Source organism: Bidens hawaiensis, unplaced genomic scaffold, assembly GCF_021521415.1.
Source record: "Bidens hawaiensis isolate Kalapana, Puna unplaced genomic scaffold, B.hawaiensis_p1.1 tig00033272_1, whole genome shotgun sequence".
Lineage (NCBI taxonomy): Eukaryota > Viridiplantae > Streptophyta > Magnoliopsida > Asterales > Asteraceae > Bidens > Bidens hawaiensis.
This window is the reverse complement of record NW_027495707.1, coordinates 163,464-189,099: the sequence shown is the minus strand read 5'-3', so window position 1 is coordinate 189,099 and position 25,636 is coordinate 163,464. Positions and strand designations below refer to the sequence as shown.

The window sequence follows — 25,636 nt, the reverse complement described above, 5'->3', positions numbered from 1 at the left end:
TGTCTTCCTCAACCATCTTCTGAAATATTCTCTATTTAAGTTTTATTTTATAATTATATTGGTATAATTAATTTCATTTATATTTTGTTTTTATTTTTAATTTTTGAAATACAAAGTTTTATAAAGTTTTAAATATATGTTGAAACGTGCTTATTTTTATCTACGTATCGACATAAATTTTGTTCAAAACCAAGTCAGGTCAAGCTTTTATTAGACATTTCGACATAAATTTGACTCGACTCGGTTTTAAATAAAGTTTATGTTGGCACATAGATGAAAATAAGTACGTCTCAATGGTATATTCAAAATTTTATAAAACTTTATATCTCAAAAGTTAAAAAAGAAAACAAATATAAATGAAATTAATTAGACTTATATAATATTAAATTAAAGCTTAAAAACTTAAAATAGAATATTTTAGAAGTTGGACGAGGAAGATGGATTTGGTGCAAAGTTGGATGGGGAAGACGAGCTTGTTATAAACTTGAATGGGTGCATTGGATGGGGAAGACGAGCTTGTTATAAACTTGGATGGGGTGCAAACTTGGATGGGGAAGATGAGAACAATTTAAAAACAAACAGTCGGGTTCGACAAGTTTTGATGTTTCATAAAAAATGGACGCAACCGACGGGTTCTCTTCATATTTGTTCAGACTTGTCAGAATTTCTACATGTGGCACCTTTTTAGTGGACAATGAAACCCGTCGAAAAACTTCCCAGAGTGTTGTCTCAGTTCAAATTCCCCATGATATGCTTTGAATTTTTGAAATTTAAGTGTCATTTTGTGTTTCTCTCTCTAGAAAAGAGCCTTTTGAGAATTTTCTTTTTTTTTAACAAATAATAATTTCCATTCTCTATCTTATTTTTTACGAGACTCGAAACCTGGTCTTTGCTAGATAACACCAATACTTTTATCACCACACCACAAGAGATGAGGCTAGAAGCAAATATTAACAAAAGGCTATAATTTTGTTTTATTAAAAGTGTGACTGATTAAAAAAAACGTTGATTAAAAAAAGATTAAAAAAAATGCAATAGGTCGGATGTATGGGTGGCGTTGTGGAGGGAGGTCCGGCCGAGTATGGTTTGTCGTTGTAGATAGGCGAGAAGCAGACTGGGAAGTGGGGGCCACCTCTCTCTCTCTCTTACACACACATATATATATGTTGTTTTAACATTTTTAATAAGGTATGTGGAGTTTGGTGTTGTGAAAAAAGTTTGGGTTTTTGATAAAAGTTTGATTTATGATGTGACGCTGATGTAACGGTTTGTCTCATGCAGTTAACTCTTCTTATTTCTCTCGAAATTCTTCATTTAAATCCATGATCATCCACTATGATCCAAGTTGCAATCAGTGTTGTAGTAATCGTTAGTCAAATCGACTGGTAGGGTGGGGACTAACGATTAATCAATGCCTAGTCAGAATTTTTACAACCATGGCTACAACGCTCCCTTCCTCTTCTTCTCCCTTTCACACAAACACACCCCACCTTTTCAAACACATACCACCATCTTCATCATCACGAACTCCTCTGCTACACCACCACCCCACACCTTACAACCACTACCTCCACTGTCCCACACTCCTTCGACCCTTTCCCCCCACCGCCACACCACTTACAACTACCATTTGCAACTTCAGCTGCCATCCATTAGCAGCGATAATTGAGGTACTTAACGGCGACATTTGTCACGCTATTACTCCTTTTCTTTAGTGTAATGTAAAAATATCTATCATCCGGCTGGACCTAACCCAGATAGTTATTTGAGTATTTTCCCATTGAAATATCGTCACAAAAATGAAATAACTTTTATATTTTAATTAAAACAAAATTACTCTTTCTTATTTAAATATTAATGCTAATAATTAATGATATATGATTAATTGTTGTTGGGTGACGTGTAAACCCTTGAAGTGGTGCAATATATAAGAAGAAAGATATATACATATGTTGTCAGTCAGTCATCAGGTGTTGCGCCGTTGCTTCAAAGTCAAACCCCTAGAATCTCGAAATTGTCGCCCTCTGGTCGGATTCACCACCTTAATATCTCCTCCGATGAATCCTCCGGTAATATATATCAACCACACTTCATACATACATATATATGCTCACACTAATTTATATACTCATTCACAGTACACATGCACATGCAAAACCCTTAATTCTTGCTGTTAACTATACATATATTAATACTGTACCACACTCACTTAATCGACTTATAGGCTTTAGATCTATTCAATCGATCCATATAATACTAACTCTAGGGCTTATATACTGTTCTAGGGTTTTGGAGAAAATGTTATCAGATCTAATGTTTTTATATATATCTGAATTATATTTCATTGCTGCAGCCTGAAGCAATACGGCTCCCACATGATTCTAATTTGGCGGCCTTGGAATTAGGTATTGCTTGCAGCACCATTTATTCACTAATATTTCTTGCTTGTGTGTGTAATGTAATCAAAGATTTTTTGGTGGATTGATGGGTTTAACCAAATTAAGAGGATTGTTTCTGGTGGTCCAGATCAACCGTCAAGCGTTTTTAGGGATTTGGCTCTCTGAAATAGCAAAATTTGAGACGTGGGCGAGAAAAGTTGGCATGCTAGCTCCACTATCTGAGATAGTGGATCCATGCCACCCAAACTTGCCACGTGTCCTATTCCGCTATTTCAGAGAGCGGAATCCCTAAAAACGCTTCACGGTTTATCTGGACCACCAGAAATTTCTCTTAATCTGGCTAAACCCACCAATCCAACAAAAAACTCTGTAGTTAAATGCGTAAGCTTCTTTTAGTAATTCTGACTAAAACTTATTAGTATGTTAAATCCGCTTCAGTTTTTGAGGATCTTCCAACTACACGGTTCACATGGGATATAGAGGATTTTTCGACGTTAAAGGACAATAACTTGCTCTCTGACCCCTTTGATGCTGGAGGATATAAATGGTATTATTTTTTGTTACACGGTGGATTGATTCGTGTATTAATTTCTCTCTTTGTCTCGTGTTTGTGTAGGCAATTACTCATGTTCCTGGAAGGAAAGAATGAGCAGGACTACCTGCCATTGTATATTCAGGCTGTTGATTCCACAAAACTACCAAATGGTTGTAGCATATATGCTAAGCTCAGCCTGGCTGTAGTGAATCAAGTAAGCTGTTCGTTTAACGTGCAGAAAGGTAAGCCTTTACTTTTGTTGACATGCTATTTTTGTTATCCCGGGCAATTTTCATATCTTCGTATACTGTGTTTATCATCTCATAATTGTTCTCATTTGGAGTGGCTCATCTACATTTGTTTTCATAGTTTCTGGATTTTAGGTTAAGGAAATGTAATGACTTTTTAATTAGAGATATTTGTCGCAAACTTTATTTTACAAAAAGCAGATGCATTAGGTGAAGCTATATTAAACATAATGCAACATTTAAGGTTGCATTTGAAAGAAGTAGTTGTATTATCTAAGAAAAATGTTGCATTAAGTCTAATGCAATTTTACATAATTCAACTGTTTTTTATAAAATAAATGTTCCATGCAATTTTATTTTCTAGTGAATTTTAAGATTTTAGCTTGCTAACCATGGCGACAAGATTGTTATTAGAAGTAAAATTCAAAGATTGAAAAAAATATTGCTATATGTATCATGTCTCTATGCATTGTCCATGTAACTAACAAATTAGATAGCTAGCAGAAGTCTACATGTTGGCTACTAGGGTTTCTTAGGAAGGCTCTAATACCATATAAATTGTCAAATATTTGATATCATGTGTTCATAAAAGTGAGTACTTATACAAGATGGAAAGTAAACTAAATCTCTTAAATATGAGGATGATATACATAATAAATACAATGAAATATACGACAATATACACGTTAATACTTGCTAGCTGCCTTTTCTCTCTTTCCTGATCGGACCACACGTGTTTTGATCATTCTTGCTACTTGCTTTCTTTATCTAGCTTGCCATCATTCTTGAGGTTTCTTGCTTTGTTCTTGCTATCGTGATATCGGTCTTGCTTTGTTTCTGCTGCAGTTACTTGCTATCTTCTCTTGCTTTAACTGGAATTGATTTTCTTGCTAAACTTGCTATTCTCTTGCTTTTACTAATAAAAAAGCAAACGTTCATGTTTTTCTTGGTTCTTGTTTAAACGTTCTTGCTACTGTTTAAACGATTCTTGTGTATGCTTGTTTTCTTCGGTTCTTGCTCAGTTCTTCTTGCTCTTGGTGCGATCTCTTACTTCTGCTTGCTTCCAGGCGTTGCTCATCGGACTCTTGCTCACTTGCTACTAAACGTGCTTTGATCAACCTATTGTGGTTGATCGGGTTTCTTGCTAAACTTTCTTGATTAAACGAAAATCATCACTAATCCTTACAGGACCAGGAGATCACGATTCAACCAAAAATCAAGAACATAACATGAAGAAGAAGAAGGGATGAAAACCCGAAACACAAACTTGTATTATAAAAACAACGTTATTACAGGACATGGCACTGTTGGTTACACCGGCACACATATATAGCCACCGAGATAACAGTTATATAACTACCCCTAGCGGTTATAACTACCACGACGGTTATATAATCACCTGGTGGTTATATAACTAACAAATAACCGCCTAGTAGTTAGATCAAGCCCCCCCAACTTACAAATGTTGCATAAAGTGCCCCAAACTATACTTTATGCTAAATACAAATTTGACCCACAACATTGTATCAAACTTGATAACACAATTAAGACCAACCACCAGACCTTCAAGTAGCCATCAATTGTTTGATCGAATAACAACAGTAATGATAAATCTTATGCTTGCTACTATTTGGTCTTTAGCCCGCTTTCTTCTTTCCTTCTCAGCCCCATTGTTAAAGGGGTTGCTCCTCTTCCTCGAAAAAGGACTCTCTAAAGTATTAACCTCCAAGCTCCTGTACAAATTGTTGCCCCGGCTTATGACTCGTTTTTTTTACATATGCAATATATGTTGTTACATTTAATACAAAACATCGAAAAAAAAATTGTTTTGCTATTTTTTTTACTAACTTTTATATATATTTTCAGGAAAGAGAGAGAAAAAATTAAATTTACTTTTACATTTTTTATTAACTTTAATTGTAGATATATTTTGGTATGCATGGTCAAAATCCTTTGCATATAAGGTAAGGCTCCTTGAGTAGATGTGTTCAGCAGCAGCCCAGAACATTAATCCATACTCTTTAACCATGTTCGGGCATGCTATTTTGTTGTTTCTTCTTTTGTATGTTCCTTAAAATGTTAATCGTTAAAACATATTTGGTCTAGTTCACGTTAAAAGTAATATTCTGCATAATCTTTTTATGATAATTTATAATGCGTGTGACCTTAGTTATTTATTTATCTCACATCGACAAGAACGAAGATACTTATTCCTAGTGTCGTAATCTCCACATTGCAGATACACAGCATCATGAGTTTAGTTATCAAGAAAAGTATTGGGGTCGTAGCTGGTTTATGCCACTTAGTGAGCTGTACGACGATGGCAGAGGTTATATTATCAATGATAAATGTGTAATTGAAGCCGATGTTACAGTAAGGCTGTCACTTCGCTTAAAGTCGAAAACCATTTATGTTGACCTTAAAAGTCTTGACTGTACTTGCTATGTGCATTCTCTCCTACAAACCTTATACCATATACCTTAGTTTAGAAAAGTTTGTGACCGCTTTTTACCCCATCAATTGATGCTCACTAAAAGTATAATATTAGGCACTCATGTCTAACTTTTCAATCAGGCTGTCTTTCATATGCCACCAACTAGGAATTATATGCCATCCGGGAGCATTCCTCTGTCTTTACAGAGATTATTCTATAACCTTCAGTACGGTGATGCTAGTGTCGCCACTGAAGAGCTTACCAAGTTTTTCGGGCTGGAGACACATGAATACTTTAAGAAGAATGATGCTCAAGGATACAGCATGGTTCTCTTTGAAAAACTTGAAGAAAAAATGAAGGTATGCCTATTTCAGTTATCGAACATGAATTTTGTTAATTTTTTATTATCGATCGCCTGATTATGTGGTTATGTATACTTGTGGTTACACTGGCATAGGGCACTGTTGTAGAGTGGGCAATGCAACAATTGTTTGAAGGACATACTATGAGCTACGCCGATTACATAAATGTGGACACCAGATTAACAATGCAGGAAACTTTTTCTTGTAAGTACATAAAATTTGTAATAACGAAATTGTTTTATGTTGATTGTGGTTTTTTTTATTAACACATATATCTTGTGTCAGACCTTCAGCTTGATGTCGAAGGTTGTCGCAGCGTGTATGATTCTGTTAGTCCCATTTTGTATATTTAGTCTTTTGTATTGTTTAAGTTATATGTTTGGGCATACGGGTCATTTTGTATATTGTTGGGCCACGGTCCATTGTAAAGAAGCCCATTGGGCATTTGACATATCATACTTTTCATGCATGCTTCCCTATAAATAGGGAGCATGCCATGAGAAGCAAGGTTGTTGAAGTTTGATATACATAAGAAAACCTTTTGCAAGATCTCTATTACTTTCTTTCTCTCTAACTTCTACTATCCGTGACTGAAAATAAACTCAAGATTCGAGACCTCTTGGTTACTTAGTGTGATTTCCACTAGCACTAAGTTAGGTTGATCCAAAGACGTTGTTTGATTCACCCGTCTTGGGACCTACAATTGGTATCAGAGCTTCGGCTCACTAGTTGAGGGTTTTTAGATCACAACCTTGGATTTTGATCTTGAAAAGAAGAAGATAAGTGTTCAAGTGTTCTTGGCAAAGAAAATTATCAAAAATACAAAAAGAATTGGCAACAACTTCATAAGGTGGTACTTACGGGTTCCAAGTTTGTTGGGTTGATAAGTAAATTTTTCGCTTCCCTCAGCCATTGTACCAAACATCATACTTGAACTGACAAAAGTGAGTGGAACAGATCCCAACGAAGATTTGCTTTCTGGACCATTTCGCTTCGCTTAAGAAATCCTTTCGCTTCACTTGAGATCCTTTCGCTTCGCTTGAGTTTCTTTCGCTTCCTTTCGCTTCGCTTGAGTTTCTTTCGCTTCGCTTGACTTTCTTTCGCTTCGCTTGAGATCCTTTCGCTTCGCTTGAGTTTCTTTCGCTTCGCTTGGATTCCTTTCGCTTGGAACCATTTCGCTTCGCTTGAAGCCTTTTAAGCGAAAAAGTTAACTGTTTGGAAGATTAAGTTCTTTTGAAGATTTACACCATGGCCAGTACTGATTCAGAATTATTGAAGGGTTATTTGCTGTTAGAGAATCAAGTGGGAACCCCTCAGAAACCTCCTAAGTTTATGACCCTAGATGATAACTTCATTGATTTTAAATGGAGGTTCATGAACTTCATCTCTTTAACTGAAACTGATTTAATGAGATGTTTTGAAGTTGGTCCTCATGTTCCAATAACTCGCATTGATGCTGGAGAACAACCTAAGGCACCAGAGAATTATGATCAAGATGATTTGGATAAGTTAGCACAAGATAAGAAAGCATTTTTGTTGTTGACAGTCTGTCTGTCAAATGAAATCACAAAAACACTACGAGAACACAGAAGTGCCAAGGGATTATGGGAAGCTCTTGTTGAAATGGTTGAAGGAAATGCTTAAATAAGAGAAAACAAGAAGGCACTGTTGAAGGAAGAATTCAATATGTTCAACCATCGTCAAGGTGACGCTGTGCTTGACTTAGTGAAAAGGTTTGAGAAGCTCATGGTCAAAGTAAGAGTTGCAGGTGTTAACATTCCCAACACTGAGGTGAATCACAAGTTGATGAACTCTTTGCCTTACAGTTGGAGTGTAAACACAATAACTATCAAGAGAACCACAAATCTAAATGGGATGACAAATGGTGAACTAATATCCACCATCAAATCATTCGAAATGGATGAATAGATGAGGATGAACAATCACATGAATTCTCTGAATCAAGCCGGAGTAAGTTCTACATCCTCAAGTGTGCCAACAGCATTTGTCAGCAAAACCCAACCGAATGTATATCCCGTGACCAATCCCAAGTACTCACCAACTGTCCCTTCACAATCAGCCGCTTTCATCTCCACCAACAACCCATCAACTCCATCCAGTGCAAGTTCATTTCAAAAAGCAGTTGACAGTGCAGTTGCTCAAGCTCTGAAAGCACATGGAATTTCTGCAAAAAAACCTCAAACAAATAAGCCATCCAGCTATTGTGAAGCAATTCCCATGCTAAATGATTCAAATGTGACACTAGTTAAAGCCTTTCTGTCTTGTCATGAAGAGTTGTTGCAAGGGAATTTGTTACCTACTCAGTTTGAAATAGGTGATCTGAAAGACATAAATCAAAAGGATCTTGAGAAAATGGACATCAAGTATCAGATGGCCATGGCTGTGCAAAGGGCCACCAACTTCATCAAAACCTACGGAAAAGACAGCTTCAATGATTCGGATTGAAAGCGAATTGGTTTTGACAAGAGAAAGCTTCGATGCTACAACTGTGTAGAGATGGGTCATTTTGCTAGAGAATGCACAAATCCTCCCAAACCAGCAAACGATATACAGGTGACAAAAGTAACTGAAGAAGAGGACGCAAAAGCCGCTGGAAAGAGGCCTGAGGATCAAAGGGCAAACAACTCATCTCAAAGAATCGGAAATCATTCACACAAGGGCAGCTCAAGCTCAAATTCAAGAGCCCTTGTTTCTCAAACAGGAATTCACACCGATATGAATTGGGACGAACAGTTTCAAGAGTTGCAGAATCCTTTAAATATGGCTAGCATGGCTTTCACTTCAAACGATGAACCATCTTCATCTTCTGCTGTCGATTCTTGTGCATCACACCTTAATGAGGTAAAACGAAATCTTTGCATAGAAGCATGTGTCAACAAAGTTACATACTATAGATACTTGCAAGACGAAATTTTGAAAGAAAACGTAAAACTTCGTCAGCTGAACACTGAATATGTAAAGGCTGATAAGATCTACATTGAAAAGATCAAAACTCATCACGATGATGTCGCTAATCTTAGACTTGAAATTTTTCGAGAAAAACATAATGTCACTTATTATAAGGACATAATCAATGATTTAAAAGAAGAGATTAAGAAATTAAGACTCGAAGTTACTAATAAAAAAGAAATGGAAAAAACAAGTCGAAAGGTTTGAGGTATCATCTGAGAAATTAGATGATCTTATTGGAGCCCAGAGAAGTACTAAAGTTAAAACGGGGTTGGGGTACGACTACACGGCCGTACCACCACCATTCAATGATAACTACACCAGGTTGCCCCACTTTAGCTATAATACTTCTCCTGATGAGGAAATGGCATACGGTGTTGGTAGGATACCAAAACCTGTGACATTTATTCCCACAGCATCTCAGACTGTTGCTCTAATTCAATCATTTGAAAATGCTAACGTCAATGTGTCTTGTGAAGCAGGAAATGTAAACAATGGTGATTGTGGGAAAATTAATCAGGATCTTAAGCAACCTGGAGGATTAGAACCACGTTTTGAGTCATGTGTGGGTCTAACCAAAAGCATTAATAACCCTGTCTGTAACAAAGTTTGTGAATCAATGTTGGATTGTTTAATGTTAGAATCAAAACCTGTATTTTGTGAAACCTCTTGTGAAGAAAATTGTAAAGAAGTATGTAATGAAAGTGAATGCTCTTCATCTGATTCTGAGCATGAAACAATTTTTGATGAAACAAATGTAACTGAGGTTAATGAGCAAACAAGTTCTAGGTGCCTGTCAACTGATCATGATTTTAAGGACTTACGAAAACAAGAAATTGTCTTTGAAAATGAAAAACCAAGCACGTCATGTAAATATATGCCTTCAAAGAAAACTTCATTTTCACAGAATACCACTAATAGAAATAGTTCTCAATCTTATGATTAATTTAATAGTACCTACTACTACACTGGTCATAAACCCAGGCAGTCAAATTACTTTGCATCGAATCATTCAAATGTGTTCATAGATAGAGGTTTTCAATCCATTAACTCTCCCACATCACCTCACCCCACATATTTCAGTGATCAACATGTCTATGATTGTAACAAAAGAAAATGTTGTTTTGTGTGTGGTAATCCGTCTCATCTTGAAAGACACTACAAGAACTGGCATAAGCAACAAAGAGACGCCAAAAGCAGGTTTGGTGAGACATTTACTGAGTTAAACGTTAAACCTAAGAAAATGTCTTATCAAACTTGTACCTCAGCCAGTAAGACGGATTCAACAATTAAAAGAACCGACAAACCCAAGAAACCTTTTTGGCTTACACAAAGAGAAAGGAAGCGGTTAGCCAAAGGGTCAGAAGCTGAAAACTCTAAAAACCCCTCTAAACCATTTTCAAAAGCAAACAAAGAAAATTTGACAATCAAACCCAAGTCAAAACGAAGGCAATCAAGAAAATCTTTTAAGAACCGAGGGAATCCCAACACCAGTTCCTCGAGTGATTGCACTTCAGATTCGGATTCTCCAAAAGATTACATTTTCAAACATCATAAAATAAAATTGGGTGATTTTCTGTTTGCTTTTCCCGAGACAAGTTCGTCTCGGGACCCTTCTACTAACTAGCTGCTCATGTATGTAGGGTCAGCCTGGCTGGCCTGTCAACAGTATTTGGTACTTGGACAACGGCTGTACCCGACATATGACATGAGATGAGTCCCTATTGTTCGATATAAAGCCCTTCGATGGTGGACATGTTTCCTTTGCTGGTGACATAGGAGGAGAAATCACGAAACAAGGAAAGGTCTCCAATGGCACATTGACCTTCGACGAAGTTAATCTTGTGGAACAACTCAATCACAACTTACTCAGTGTCTCTCAGATCTGTGATAAGAAATTTTCAACTCTTTTCACTGAAAATGAATGTCTTATTCTTAAACCAGGTTTTAAAGTCCCGGAAGAGTGGATCATGTTACGTACTCCGAGGCACAATGACGCATACATTCTGGACATGAGAAGCAATTATTCCATGCGTACTGCTTCTTGTTTGATGTCCAAGGCTTCGGAGAACGACTCATCCTTATGGCATCGACGTCTAGGGCATATAAACTTTAAGAACTTGAATAAGTTGGTTAAAGGTGATCATGTGAGGGGCTTGCCTGTAAAATCATTTCATTGTGCTGAAAAATGTTTATCTTGCTCTAAGTGCAAACAGCACAAACTCCCTCACCGCCCTAAGATGGTCAATTCCATGAAATCCACTCTTCAACTATTGCATATGGATCTTTTTGGTCCTGTTCAACCAATGGCAATAGGTCGAAAAGCCTATTGTCTGGTTATTATTGATGATTACTCGCGTTTCAGTTGGACTTTTCTGCTAGGTCACAAGGATGAGACATTTCAGTTTCTTATCAGATTTATTGTGTTGGTTGAGAATCAGATGGACAAACGAGTAAAGTGCATCAGAAGTGACAATGGAACGGAATTCTGCAACAAGGCTGTCAACGAATTCTGTCACAACAAGGGGATTCTTCATCAGTTCAGTGCACCCTACACTCCTGAACAAAATGGGGTGGCTGAACGACGGAATCGTACACTAGTTGAAGCTGCAAGAACCATGCTGTCATACTCCAAACTCCCTTTATTCTTCTGGGGGGAAGCCATTAACACTGCGTGCTACACTCAGAATTGCGTGTTGCTGAATAAAAGACTGAATAAGACACCTTATGAAGTCTTTTATGGAAACAAGCCAAGGGTTAATTTCTTCAAGACATTCGGTTGTCCTTGCACAGTGCTTCAATCTAATGTTGCCACAACTTCAAAATTTGCTGAAAAGGCAGATGAGTGCTACTTTGTAGGTTATTCCGCTAACAAAAGCGCTTATCGTGTGTTCAACAAGAAATCCCGAGTGATTTTGGAGTCCTACAACATCGATTGGCAAGAACTAAACCCTACCGATGCATACAATGGTCCTGATTGGATGTTTGATTATGAAGGCTTGTTCAGGCAGTTTCGAGGAATGTATGTACCATCTTCTGCGCCAGTGATGTCTCCTGATGTTTCTGCACCAACTCCGACAATTGTTGATCAATCAATCTTGATGCATGCTGTTATGAAAGGTCTGACAGACATACAGATTGCTGCACCTGCACCCGAACTTAATGTTCCACATATGGCTAATCAACCTGTCCCGGTAGTCAATGTGCAAACATCTTCAGAATCTACTGAAATACCCGCGGTCGAAGACACAGATGATTCAGACTCCGACTCATTTATGTCAACTGACAATGTTGAAGGCGTTCAGACCAATAAAGCGGCAGATCAACAAACCCACCAAACGAATACTTCCCCAGCTGTTGATCCAAGTATAGTTGAATCAGTTCCTACACCTTCCTCAGGTGAGGACGTTCATGGATCTGCAGAGGAAGCTGTTCAAAAGGATGTGCAGATTGACACCGTTCCCATTGGAAATTCTCGCAGCACCATCTCATCATCAGTTCCTGATTTTGTCGTACCTTTCTACGACAACCTATGGGAAGGCACCATCGCTCACGAACATTTGGTTGATCAAGAAGAAAACGCAAGGGATCCACAACTAAATGATGTTGTCGATGTGACTACGGTCTTTTGTCCCATAGAGAGCCTGACCATTGAACTGGAGGCAACACCAGTCGTGAGTGTCGAACCCACTCCACAATTACCGATCCATCGTCGACATCCGACTGAGAACATCATAGGCGATCCATCCGCTGGCATCCAAACGCGCAGCACTTCTGGTAACATAAACAGATGTCTTTTTGCCTGTTTTATCTCACAGGTAGAGCCCAAGGACTACAGAGTTGCTTCGAAGGAAAACTCTTGGGTTGATGCAATGCAAGAAGAACTGTTGCAGTTCAAGAAGCTAAACATTTGGAAGCTGGTGAAGGAACCAAATCACAAGAAACCAATCGGAACAAAATGGGTGTTTCGTAACAAGAAAGATGACAAGGGGGTGATCATCAGAAATAAAGCCCGATTGGTCGTACAAGGTTTTTGGCAACGAGAAGGACTTGATTACGGTGAAGTTTATGCACCTGTGGCCAGATTGGAAGCAATTCGTATCTTTTTGGCCTATGCGTCGTATATGAATTTCAAAATATATCAGATGGATGTGAAGACTGCTTTCTTGTACGGGAAAGTAAAAGAAGAAATTTATGTGAGCCAACCTCCAGGTTTTGTAGACCCAAATTATCCTGACCACGTTTACCGACTTGACAAAGCACTTTATGGTCTTCACCAGGCTCCTCGTGCTTGGTATGCTACACTGGCTGATCATTTAGTAAAGAATGGATACAAGAGAGGCATTGTTGATCAAACTCTCTTTGTCAAGAAAGTGAAGGATGATTTGATTCTTGTTCAAGTGTATGTTGATGATATTATCTTCGGGTCCACGAATGAGACTCTGTGCAAGGAGTTTTCTGAGATCATGCAAAAGCGATTTGAAATAAGTTCCTTAGGGGAGATGACTTTCTTCCTGGGCTTACAGGTTGAGCAAAAGACGGACGGGACTTTAATTCACCAAGAAAAGTACGATCATGACATTGTTCAGAAATTTGGATTCAAGGACTCAACTGCTTTTATGACACCAATCGCTACTCGTCCTGTTCTCACTCCTGATCCATCAGGAAAGCCAGTCGATCAACATCTTTATAGGTCAATGATTGGTTCCCTGATGTATCTCACTGCAAGCAGACCGGACATCATGTTCCCTGTTTGCCAGTGTGCCAGATATCAATCTGACCCAAAAGAATCCCACATGACTGCTGTCAAACGTATCTTCAGATACTTGGAAGGGAGACCACGTTTGGGTCTTTGGTACCCAAAGAATTCTCCCTTGGAACTTCATGCTTACACCGACAGTGATTATGGAGGATGCCACCTGGACAGAAAATCCACATCTGGTGGATGTCAATTCCTGGGAGATCGGCTGATCTCATGGCAGTGTAAGAAACAACTCACTGTGTCTACATCCATAGCCGAAGCCGAGTACATCGCCGCATCCAGCTGCTGCTCTCAAGTGATTTGGATCCAGCATCAGCTGCTGGATTACGGTTTGAATTTCTACGGATCAACGATCAAATGTGATAATGAGGTGGCCGTTGCTATTGTCAAAAACCCGGTCCAGCACTCAAAGACTAAGCACATAGACATCCGAATACATTTTATTCGTGATTGTTATGATCGTAAGCTTGTCGACATAAAACGAGTCCATACTGATTTTAACTTTGCTGATATCTTTACAAAAGCCTTCTGTCGTGCCCGACTTTTGTTTCTCGTTGAGTCATTGGGCATGATCTCCTTTCAGTAAATTTTTATTGTCTATCTTTTAGTTTAAAACTGTAAATATTTTTCAAATATGTCACACTTTTAGAGGGAGAAAATGAGTTAACTCTAACTCACCAAAAAGACTTTAAATTTACTTTCAGTAAAACAAAACCAAGTCATTTGACTTAACAAAAAGATGTTAATTTTATAATTTAAAGAAAATTCAAAAAGAATTGTCCCGTTTAGAGGGAGCTCCTGCTTAGAGGGAGTCAGAAAATTAAAATTTTCAAATTTTTGAGAATTTGATCCGACTATATGGAAAATGATAGTACATTGGTTTGTAATAACTCTAGCGCGTTAAAAGAATAGAACAAAAGGCTTCAAGGTCATTCATTGATGTGTAGGTAGGCTTGACAAACAAGTAAGTGTCAAGTGATATAAACTTGAATTCTTGCCGGTGCTAGTGGATATACGAGTATGAAGCGGTTGCATGATTCAGTGTAGTCATATTTATGAAGGCAAAAAATGTAAGTACACATGTCATACCCAAGCCTCTCTTTACCTGACCACAGTCGTCTTATGAAAGTCAGTGTCAATTTTCATTGAGTCAAGTAAAGCGTCAAAAAAAAAAAAAATTTCAAGAAAAAGAGTCAGTTCTAGGAATTTTAACTTCTGCTTTATTTCTTCATTTATTTTGATTCAAGCCTTGGATTTTCTCTGCGCGATAATATGGTATTATCCGACCTGATTGTTAAGGCCCTGAATCTTCTGCTTTGTTTTATTTTCTTTCTTTTGTTCAAGCCTTGGACTTTCTCTGCGCGATAATATGGTATTACATGACCTGATTGTTATGGCCTGAACTTCTGCTTTATTTTAATCCCTCTAGATTGAGTCAAGTGTGCAAAGCACAAAGTGTCATATGTATTGTGTACTGTGTACAGTAAGTCAGTCTGTTAATAAGTGTACTGTGATCAACTAAGAAAGGTTTAAGTCAAGTTGAGGTGATATGTTAACACAAAGAAGGCCTGAGATATGACGAAATCAGTAACATGTCCGATTGAGTGGGGACCACATAAGTACCGTGCCAAATTGTACCTAAATTGTATCACTTTTGGCATCAAAACACTTGTCAGGTTGAAAAGAAGGACAATATCTACAGTCAATGATGAACTTGTGTCACAATAACTTCATAATGGAAATGCAATATAGAGCTTTGCAAATTAATATGATTCCATATCGCGATCATTCTTTGAAAATTAATCAAAGAAAGTACTATGCAAATTAATTTAATATTATTATTATTTTTGTTTTTTTTGTTTGTTTAATTTTAAATTTTATTTAAATTTTTTTTCTTTTATTATGTTGTGTTTTGACAAAAGAGATCGATCGTGCAAATGTTAACAGTTATGGACCAACAAAAGAAAATTTTATAAACAATTTAGTGCTTGGATTCGGTGGGTAAATGTTTTTCGGGTTTGAAAATGCAAATATTGTTAAAAACCGAGGACTGAGAGTGCATTTTCGGTGAATACTCACGATGTTTTGACCTTATCGCGAGATAGGCTGACCCTATATATAAGGGAAACCTAAAATCTCTTTTATTATTCACCAAAATATTTTAACTTTTCACTCTCCTCTCTCTCTCTCTCTCTAATCTTCAAACACAAACCCAGATTTTTCTTCAAATCTTCAAAGCATCCGGTCCTCAATATTACAATTATGCCGTTGAATCCAGTGTATCCACCTTCGGTATAACATCAAAACTTCATAAATCATTCATCTTCATATTTTCTGGGTTCTTATGGATTGAGACGACGGTTCAAATGAGACGTCGGATCAATTCATAATTGATCTTCATATGCAATTGGTTCATCTGATAAAGATTAATCTGTTTTGGACTTGTAAAACTTGAGTATCATCATTATTTATTAGTGTTAGGGTTATTTGTACAAAGTTTGTAGATTTAAGTTTTTGTTCATCAGTTCATAGGACAAATTGACCTAGAAATCATAAGGGCTTCAAGTTCAAACCCTCTAGAAACCCATTTTGCTTAAAGGCGATCTTGAGTAAAGTGAGAAGTGGCTAAAAGGGACTAAGTACAGGTTTTTCGATTGAAGGGTTTTTCGCTTCGCTTGACCATGCGAAGCGAAACACTTTCTGTTTCGCTTCGCTTGACCATGCAAAGCGAAAACACTTTCTGTTTCGCTTCGCTTGTCCATGCGAAACGAAACTCTTTCTCATGAGAAAAACTCATACTTAGAAAATTTTTCAGAAATTCAAACACAATGCAACTGATCTGTTATCTCAAGCACACTGTTTGAAATTGTTGACTGATCATAACTTGATCTTTGTATCTTTTGTTCCTATTAACTTGTAATTTGGCTGAAGTTAACTTATTAACTTATTATATCTAGAATGTACATAATGCTAAATCTAACTTATCTAATGTATAAATTATTAATATCCATGTAAATATCTAGTTTGTCTTGGTCTGACTTAATGATGATTCTCATGATCTTTTGTTTTTAAATTTCAGGGTCATAACAACTTTTGTACTCTAGCGTTGCCTAAAGCAAAGGGTGACAAGGTTTTTACTCCTATAGTCAAGGGGCTCAGGCAATTGCCCCTTTCATATGCCATCACCGCAGATCCAGCAATCTACTACAAGTGGATCTTAGATTTCTGGGCATTCGCCAAAATTGCTGACGATTCTATGTCCTTCACCACGACAGTTGCCAGACAAGAATTAACTATCATAGAGGAGGATATTAGAAGGGTGCTAAAGATCGACGACCAGTCTGATTACAAATATGAGAGAGGAAATAAGAAGATGTTGGAAGAATTCGTTACCCAAATAAGGTATGATACGGAATGGAAAAGTTTAGAGAAGAGCCATCTGTCACCGTATTGGAGATTCCTCTTCCACATCATTACACACTGCTTCATAGATATTCGAGGCGTTTTGACAGCATGAGCACAGATTGGGTTCGAGTCATGTACGCACTGACCAACAAAGAGAAGTTTAACTACTCACGACGTATATTCTTGTGCATGCTCGCAAATATCAAGAGTGAGGCCACATGGTTGATGTACCCAAGATTTGTGCAGTTATTATTGGATGATATGATCCCAGACATTCAACGGCTGGGAGACAAGAAGTCAAAAGACAAGAAGTCACACCCCGAGCCATTTCACGTTCACGAGATCAAGATGTCAGTATTTGGCGTGCTGTTGAGCACCAAGGGCAGAGGTCATCAATACACTGGACCACGACCTGGGCCCAAGTTTGGATTGTTTGAAGACACAGAGCCTGCTGGGGATAAGGCATCTGAAGAAGGAAAAGGTGATGCAGAACCGGTAGCTGAAGGAGGTCAAGATTCGTCCGATGAGCCGGCCGAAGATAGAACAAAGGCCAAACATGATTTGAAGAGAAAGATAGCAGAAAAGGGCAAAACAATAGAGCTTGAGGAGGAGGAGGAGGAAGACCAGCCGCCCCTAAAGCGTTTGAGGAGACATGAAGACTCCCAGAAGTTAACCAAATCTCATGTCACGTCTCCCTCACAAGACAAGCCCACATACCAACCAAAAATTACCAAAGAAGCCCTAGATCAAGCCCTCAAATCCTTAGATGTGACCAAAATACAAATCCCTGCCCTCAAACCAACTAAAACCAGAAAGAAATCCAAAGCCAAGAAAACCAAAACCCTACTCCATGACTCACCTGATTCCTCACCTGAACCCTCACCTACAGACCGACCAATTCCAACTTTCCTACCCCAAATACCTTCCTCACCACACTCACCACCTCAACAACAACCTCACCCTGAACTTACCCAAGCCTCAACACCACCTTCACAGCCAACATCATCCATATTCACTTCCTCAGTTTTCAGCTCCCCAATTCAAACTACAAGCATATGGAGCAAAACCGTCCTTACTTCACCTACCCAAACCATCACACCAACTACCACACAACCAACACCACTCACCACTATAGCCTCACAAATCCTCACTCAAGCCATCACCCTACCCCTGCCAACCACTTCACCACCGATAAAAACCACAACCCCACCATCCACCATTATCTCTCCCAAACCGATCTCACGAGGGATGTCTGCGACACCTCCAGTATACGCTATCCTAGATAGGATCGTCGCACTGGAGGAATCAAACGCCAAAAGGGCAGAACGAGAGATTGCCCCTCCTCAAGCTTATCAAGGAGATGAAGCAAAGGGCTCTAGAGGACGAAAAGGAGAAGGCGGCCCTAAAGGAAAGGATACGGGTGTTGGAAGAGCAAAACGTAGCAAGTGATGAAGTTGCTGAAAATCAACGGTTATTGACCAATACCTTCCACACCCGCATCCAAAATCTTCAAACTTTGATGAATCATGAGGCGTCCGAGAATGCTAATCTGAGAGCCGATCACGCTATACTTGGAGATCGATTGGGCACACTTGAAAGAAATTTACCAAGTGTTAGTGGTCTCAGAACAAGGATTAACAAGAAAATTGAAGATGCCACAAGAAGGTGGGATGTTGAGAAGGAAGCTACAAACTCACGAGTTGCTGAATTGAAAAATCAACTCGCTTCCTCCACCTCTCTTGAATTGCTCAGATCAGACATGGAAGCCATCAAAGAAAGATTAAAAGATCAAGAGCGTCTGAATGAGCTATAGCTCAAAACAAATGAAGAGATGGTAAGCAAATACCAAGTAGCCTCAGACCTGATGGGCATTCAGGAAGACGAATTTCATGGTCTGGAGGATAGGCTTGATGCTATTTTTAGAACTTGGAGAAGGTCTGGTGAGACTTCTCAAGTTAGTGGATCGCAACCAGCCGCAGGTCCTTCTGTGGCCATGCGAGGAGTATCGGTTGTTGTGTCAGAAGCAGAGGCGACTGTTGGTCGGTTAGTACAACAAGGCGGCCAATCTAGCGGCGCTGGTGGTGGATATGATGGAGACGAAGAGGATGATGGAGACGAAGAGGATGATGATGATGAAGAAGATGACGACATCGATGACGTACATGACAGTTTTGATGATGATGATGACGATGGTGGCAGCGGTGGTGGAGGAGATGGAGGAGCCGGGACGGCAGGAGGTGGAGGTGGAGCTAACACTCGATCACCTCCACAATCTCAACATGATGCTCAAGACCCTGCTAACCCCGGCTCAGCCAGTAAAGTCAGAGAGGATGATTCGATACTTGACAGGTTATACAAAGATCTCATCTCTCCGACAGACAATACAGGTGTAATCGCTGACTTTATTAATGCAGGTATAAGCTTTGAGGAGTTCATAGAGGGAACTGAAAAGGAAATGGCGGTGAATGAACAAGAAGATGACATCAATTACTCGCCAAATCCAAATACTCCTCCTGCTCAAGCTTCGGAGGCTCCTGCAACAGCTCCTGTCCCTGCACCACCACCAAAGAAGAAGCGTAAGACACATATCATCACGGATTGTGCGTCTGCCCGCGTGCTTAACTATCCATATCACGATGACTCGCTGATCGTATATGCTAGATATGATCAACGAAATAAAGTTTGGGCCATCAGACGCTACAGCGGGGATCTTATTTATCTTACTCATCACAAGCTGAAGACTCTACCTGAGCTTGATCTGAATTACTTTCAGAAAGCTTTAGGTCCTGGTGCTACTGGGAGTACGCTGGAAAGTTGGGTCCCGACTTACCTGCAGCGTCAATCGAAAGTCAACTACAAAGACTTCGAGCCAAATAAGGGTCGCAGATACCGGAACCCAAGAGAAATAGACCCGGCTACCGGAGAGCCTCGCAAGATATGGAGATACAAGGCGCCCAAAGAATGTCACGAGATCTATCATGGCGAGCCTTATCTTCCCAACACTCTCCGAGATTTCATTGTTTGGGAATTTGATAACAAAACCGGCGAGGCCGTTATTCACTGCCGTGGTATGCACGAGATCAGAGTGTTTGACGAGCATGAGCTTATGGGACTGATGTGAAGAAGTTCTACAAGAAGCCGCTGGGAACCGTCGAGGATATAGGCCGTCAGAATACCGACCGGATAGTGGAAGCCTTCAACAAGTTCGTGCGTAGACTTGTTGAACTTCCACTGATCGAGGACGAATGCCTGATTTACGACACCGACGGGTTTCAATACTAAAGACTAGAGGGAGATTGTTAGTCCCATTTTGTATATTTAGTCTTTTGTATTGTTTAAGTTATATGTTTGGGCCTACGGGTCATTTTGTATATTGTTGGGCCACGGTCCATTGTAAAGAAGCCCATTGGGCATTTGACATATCATACTTCTCATGCATGCTTCCCTATAAATAGGGAGCATGCCATGAGAAGCAAGGTTGTTGAAGTTTGATATACATAAGAAAACCTTTTGCAAGATCTCTATTACTTTCTCTCTCTCTAACTTCTACTATCCGTGACTGAAAATAAACTCAAGATCCGAGACCTCTTGGTTGCTTAGTGTGATTTCCGCTAGCACTAAGTTAGGTTGATCCAAAGACGTTGTTTGATCCACCCGACTTGGGACCTACAGATTCTTTTGACAAATATGTAGAAGTAGAGCGACCTGGAGCTGATATTAACGGATATCAGGTTAGAATCATTTCTTGAATTTATTAATTTACATATTTTGTTATTTAAACATTTGGGCTTTTGCAATTCAATCATGTGTTGTCCTTCATAGGATGCAAAGAAGGGTGTTCTGTTCGTCGATTTCCCCCCGGTTCTAGTATTGGAGTTAAAACGTTTCAGATACGATGATTCCATGCAAGATACAATGGTGAAGGTCAGTAACTTTGAGCCTTATGACATGGTTCAGTTTATGTGAAGGCCGTGGTTGATATACTTCCGAGTACGTTTGTTGATTCTTACAACAATAACCTTGTACCTCAACCACTGGAATTAAAGGAAGTACCATATTATTGTTAGAACTAACTTGTGAAAAAACAGGCCCCTTATTTGAACTTTTTGTTGTGAAATTATTCAATTGGACAGATAAACAACCGCTATAGATTCCCCTTACAACTTGATCTTGATAGAGTGGATGGAAAGTATTTATTGCCCCTGGCAGACATACGTGTTCGCAATCTTTACACTCTTCACAGGTATCATAATCTAGTTGAGTATTTTCCATCAAGTTCATTAGAGATGAAGTAACTTTAGTAAATAAGTCGTCGTAAGATAGCATAACATAGTAACTAGTTATATTAGTTCTAGAAACAGTTAGAAAGCAAGCCAAAATGATAATTATTCAAATTATGGAAATATGCAGGAAAAACCATAACTATGCTAACTTTTGTGAATAAGTTGGCTTTTATTTTATTAGAGTCTGAATGTTTCAGTCCTATGTTATTTTTGCAGTGTTTGGGTTCACGGCAAGGGAGCGCGTGATGAAGGACATTATTTTGCCTATATCAGGCCGACGCTCTTTGATCAGTGGTATGAAATATCATGCGTTTTGCAGCTACTACTGATTTCGATCTAAAAATACATTCATTCATACATACATAATAATTACATACATGCATACCATATACATATAAATGTTGGTATTCAGTGAACAACACAATTGATAATGATTGACCAAAGTAACACACACAAACTTTCAATCTTGATTTCACTAATTTCATCCTATTTGTTTACAATATGAACCGATGTTCCAAACCAGCACAACGTTTGGACATGACTGATTACATGTTTACAATATCAACACTTGACATTAAGCTATAAATTTAGTTTAATACTTCCAATAAAACATACAGATATAAATGCACAGGTATATGCACACACACACAATCTATCAAATGCTTATTTAATGCGTTGGCTGAAGTTAATATGTTGCAGGTTTAAATTTGATGATGAACGTGTGACCAAAGCAGATATGATGAGTGCATTGTATGAACAATATGGAGGCAAGGAGGTGATTTGGTGGATGATATTGATTTATTAATTAGCATGCACTTAAACTTATATATGATTCATGAATTTATGTACTATTGTGAAATAGGTAGACCAAACACACCCATTTTATTATACAAAGAATTCAAATGCATACATGCTTGTGTATATACGCGAAAGTGAGAAGGCTAAAATATTTTGTAATGTGGATGAGATGGATATGGCCGAACACCTTTGAGTAAGAGTTTTTATTAATAAATTTGGTATTCTTATTAGTTTTTTGTAATCTTACTAAAGAATAACATTGAACCCTTTTATCTTTCAGGTAAGATTAAAAGATGATGAAGCGCATTTGTGTACAAAAATAAAGGTCTAAATTTCCAGTGTTGCTCTCGTAGAACTACTATTTGAGATTCATGAAATGATCATTACTTACCTTGCAATATGATGAAACTAGGTTATTAGTGATAGGGATATTTATAAACACATTGGGAAACAAATATATTTTGATCTAGTTGATTTTGATAAAGTTCGTTGTTTTCATATCCTAAAACATACCTCTTTTGCTCTTTTCCAGGTACAATATTTGGTTTTTATATATCATACATAGTTCAAATTGTGTTTTGTGTTGTGCTATTTTTTTAAATATGAAGATCTGAAAATTTTGCAGGAGGAATTTGCTAAAGAAACGGGTGTACCAGTGCGACGCCAGCAATTTTGGCTGTGGGAAAAACGCCAGGGTCCAACCTATCGCCCTTATCGTCTATTGACACCTCTGGAAAAAGCTAGGACTGTATGCACTTTTTGAGCTCTGCTTAAATTTGGTTTAATAGGTGTTGATTAGTTAAATAAATAAACTAAGTACGTTAAATATGGCAAAAGAAAAAAAGGTTTCACGAGTTGATTGAACCCTCGTCGAATCAATCATCATTCGTATTGATTTTCAGAATCATATTTTAGTGAATCTATGATATTTTAGTGAATCTATGATAATGAATCATACTAAAGGGTCTAAACCAAATTTATTGCGAATGTACATAAACTGGCCACACAAAATCTGATGTGAAGGCACTATTTATGCTACTAATCAATGAATAATATCATATGGCCCTGGTGTGACATCGTTGATCAATTAATTTCACATGAATCTCTATGGATCAAGATCAACGTCACTAAGATCTTTCAGTCGTAACTAACGGGCAATTAAGTTGCAATTAAACTTTCCGAAGAGCGAAATTTATGCATTTATATAGGAATAAACCAAATCCTTGTCTTAGGGTTTTGTCCTTTCATTATGATTTGGTAATTGTTGTCTAATTCAATGTGATTTAGGTTGAATACATAAGAAAATTCTCAAGCAGGAATAGATTAAACGCCGAGCTTCATTTATATCTTGAAGTAGACATTGGATGGGTAAGATCTCAGTGATAGCTTTTTATTTTTAATAGTTGCTATCCATTTAATTTTCTTTTGTATAGTAACACACAGAGTGCTTTGTTGTAAATTTGGCTGGTTGCCTGATCAATGCAGGACCTGCTGCCATTCCCTCCACCGGAGAAGCCGATTCTTCTTTTCTTTAAACTTTATGATCCTGTAAAAGAAAAGTTTCGGTATCTACCCTCACTCTATATATAATAATATGATACCATATATATACGCATATACAGCATCATGTTATCATATACTATTACATCCTCAAACTCACATACTGCATATATACAATACGGAATCAGCATTAATTATTGTTTTTAACAAGCAGGTTTGTCGTGCACCTCGCCGTGAAGGCTACTGGAAAGCTAGGTGACATAGTGTCAACGCTAGAAGGACTGGCTAGCTTTAGAGAGAGTGTTGAAATAGAACTGTTTGAGGTCAATATATATATATATATATATATACGGGTTGGATTAAACACAAATTAAATTAACGTGCTAACTGTGAGAATCAAGTAATACAATTATGTGCACAACATAGTATAATTATAGTGTAGTGTAATTACACTACGATGTAATTATGTAATTATTACATAATTACACTACTTGATTCTTATAGTTAGCACGTTACTTTAATTTGTACGTTAACTTTCTCCTATATATATATATATATATTTCAAAAAAAATGTTACGTTGAGTTATTTCGAGTTCTTAAAACTCAAAGCGGTTCTCATTTGAAATCTCCCATATATATATATATATATATATATATGGTTAGGTTAAAATAAAAACCCGGCCACTTGAGTTGTGAAAATTCTAAAAACTCATTCTCAACCACATGTTTTTAATTAAAGTTTGAATCTTGTGGTCCACAATTAAAGTTAATAAAAAATGTAAACATATATATATAACATTTTCTCTCTTCTGAAAACATGTATAAAAATTAGTAAAAAAATATTAAAAAATAGAAAAAAAATATTTTTTTTTTATTTTTCGATATTTTGTATTAAATGTAACAACATATATTACATGTTCAAAAAAAAACAAAAAAAAAATGATATTACATAGGGTTTTCACAACTCAAATGAGTTTTCATTTATATATATATATGTGTGTGTGTGGTTTCCACATTTTGTTATATTTTAATTTAATCTTTACCTTCATCAAGTTTCATGCAGGAAATGATTTCTGCACCCTTTGTCTTATGTCTACTCCTTGACAAGAATCATACTTTTGAAGAAAGCCAGGTATTAATGCAACTCTTTGTTTGTGGTTTATAATTGTTTATTCATTTGATCATCATTTTGTAATAATTATCTAATTTGTATGTCTTTCTAGCTTGGAGATGGGGACATTATTTGCTTCCAGAAAGTTGTTCCTGATGAAATTAGAGAAACATTACGTTTTCCTGATGTTCAATCTTTTATGAAACATGCTCGGGTTCGTCAGGTAATTTGCAACAGGTTTATTCTTATTTAGTAGCAATTTTTTTACTTTCTGATATTTAGTTCTATTTGGTTTAATTGTTTATTTTGTCTGGATGGTGAACAGGACATTGGAGACTCTTAATTTTCGGAAGCATGCTGATAAACGGCTATGAAGGAGTCATGTGCATTTGATGTCGAGATATTTTTCTGCTACTATATTTGAATAAAGTTTATCGGCTAGTTTGTATTTGTCCGGGGTTTTTCTGTTTGATTGTTATTCGCTTTTGTTCCTCCTATTTAAGAGCAAGCTAGCTAGTCTTGTTTCTTTTATGCTAAGCAGTCCAATGATAAAAATCGAGCGAACCCTTTGTGTTCAATTGTTTGTGAGATTTGTTCTTATGCCTAACATTGTTGCATTAGAGCACAGTGTGTTATAATTTTTGAATTGCAAGCACATGATCTTCACACAAATCAATATCTGAACCAATTAGCGCATTACCAACACCAGATCCCTGAGTTTAAAGGCATGGGTTATGAGTACTGGAGTATTTGGACAAAGGCTATCCTGCAATCTTGATCTGTAGGAGCTAGTGGATACTGGTATCAGTGAAAATGATCCAAATAAAAC

At 37.7% G+C, this 25,636-nt stretch overlaps 1 pseudogene; it reads left to right on the top strand.

The window, feature by feature from the left end:
* The first annotated feature begins 2,789 nt into the window (after positions 1–2,789).
* On the top strand, positions 2,790–25,150 carry LOC143584742 (ubiquitin C-terminal hydrolase 13-like; annotated as a pseudogene).
* Positions 25,151–25,636: the final 486 nt, after the last annotated feature.